Source organism: Colobus angolensis, unplaced genomic scaffold (assembly GCF_000951035.1).
Source record: "Colobus angolensis palliatus isolate OR3802 unplaced genomic scaffold, Cang.pa_1.0 Scaffold282, whole genome shotgun sequence".
In the NCBI taxonomy this organism is placed as follows: Eukaryota; Metazoa; Chordata; class Mammalia; order Primates; family Cercopithecidae; genus Colobus; species Colobus angolensis.
The window spans coordinates 1269718-1272061 of NW_012116066.1; positions in this window are offsets into that span (position 1 = coordinate 1269718).

Genomic DNA, 2344 nt, shown 5'->3' on the forward strand with positions numbered 1-2344 from the left:
TACTCCTAAAATCTAGGGGACATGCCCAGAATGCATCTTTTAGACTCACCACACTGAACCACTTATGTTCATGGTATCTTATTAAGGAGGGTGTAGGGGTAGGTGCCACAGGATGGTGGGTCTGGACAATTTGATTCATAGCCCCTAGATCTTGCACCAATCTATGGAACCCATCAGGCTTTTTGACTGGGAAAATTGGAGTATTGTATGGTGACATGCAGGATTCTAATAGTCCATCTTTAATCAATCTGTCTATTACCAGGTGGAGATCTTTTCTCCCTTCAATAGAAATGGGATATTGTTTTCTTTTTTTCTTTCTTTCTTTTTTTTTTTTAAACGGAGTCTCACTCTGTCACCAGGCTGGAATGCAGTGGCATGATCTCGGCTCACTGCAACCTCCTGGGTTCAAGTGATTCTCCTGCCTCAGCCTCCTGAGCAGCTGAGACTACAGGTGCGTGCCACCATGCTGAGATAATTTTTGTATTTTCAGTAGAGACGGGGTTTCACCATGTTGGTCAGGATGGTCTTGATCTCTTGACATCATGGTCTGCCCACCTCGGCCTCCCAAAATGCTGGGATTACAGGCATGAGCCACTGCGCATGGCCTGTTTTCTGAAAACTACTTCTCCTGGTTGTTTTAGTTTAATCTGTAAGGGTGTGATTTTTAATCATCCCCTGTTGCCTTCCCTAATCCACACAAGGGGATTAATTTTTTTCTCTTCCTTTGTTAGGAGGCCCAACAGTACTTTTATTTGTCCTTCCTCTATTCCTAATCCTAAACCCAATCTCACAATCAGGTCTCGACCAAGGAAGTTAGTTCCTGCTTCAGGAACATATAAGAGTGACCCCTCAATTTGTTCAGGTCCCAATCTAATTAACATTTCCTTGAATATCTGAACCTGCAATCCCTCCCGTTTTGCCCCTGATACTGTCAATTTTTCCTTAGAGAGTTCTGTACCCCTTGGTTGGTGAATTAGGGAGGAGCAAGCCACCCCAGTATCAACAAAAAATGTCACTTCTTCTCCCTCAGGTCCCACCTTCACATTTATCAAGGGTTCCTGAAGGGTCTTACTCAGAAGGAACCCCTGGCCCCTCTTGTCTTCATCAACAGTCATGAAGGGGATCACCTTTTCTTCTTTTTTCCATTCAGGACACTCTCTCTTAAAAGACCCTGGTTTTCCACACTTGTAACATCCACTTATAGTCTTAGGAGCTTTTCCCTTCTTTCTCTGTGTCAAAATCTATTATTCCAATATGTCTCCTTCAAGAGGGATCTTGAGCTAACCTTTTTCTGATTACCTCTTCCACAGCGGAAACCATGATTCTCGCTTTTTGTTTCAGCTTCCCTTCCTCTCTCCTTACAAAGACCTTCTGAGCTTCCCTCAGTAATTCCTCAATTGGTTTCTCATCCCATTCATCACTCTTTTGTAATTTTTTTGTAATGTCTGGCCAGCTCTTAGTTACAAAGTTAACCTTCAAAAGGCCTTGCCCAATCGGGAGCAAGATGCCCGAATACGAACAGCTCCAGTCTCCAGCTCCCAGCGCAAGCAACACAGAAGACGGGTGATTTTTGCATTTTCAACTGAGGTACCAGGTTCATCTCACTAGGGAGCGCCGGACAATCAGTGCTGGTCAGCTGCTGCAGCCCGACCAGCAAGAGCTGAAGCAGGGCGAGGCATCGCCTCACCTGGGAAGCGCAAGGGGGAAGAGAATCCCTTTTCCTAGCCAGGGGAACTGAGACACACAACACCTGGAAAATCAGGTAACTCCTACGCCAATACTGCGCTTTACCAAGGGTCTTAGCAAACGGCACACCAGGAGATTATATCCCACACCTGGCCGGGAGGGTCCCATGCCCGCGGAGCCTCCCTCATTGCTAGCACAGCAGTCTGCTATCTAAAAGCAAGGCAGCAGCGAGGCTGGGGGAGGGGCGCCCGCCATTGCTGAGGCTTAAGTAGGTAAGCAAAGCCGCTGGGAAGCTCGAACTGGTTGGAGTCCACAGCAGCTCAAGGAGGCTTGCCTATCTCTGTAGACTCCACTTCTGGGGACAGGGCACAGCTAAACAACAACAACAAAAAAGCAGCAGAAACCTCTGCAGATGCAAACGACCCTGTCTGACAGCTTTGAAGACAACAGTGAATCTCCCAACACGGAGATTGAGATCTGAGAATGGACAGACTGCCTGCTCAAGTGGGTCCCTGACCCCTGAGTAGCCTAACTGGGAGACATCCCCCACTAGGGGCAGACCGACACCCCACACCTCACACGGCAGGGTACACCCCTGAGACGAAGCTTCCAAAGCAAGAATCAGACAGGTACACTTGCTGTTCAGCAATATTCTATC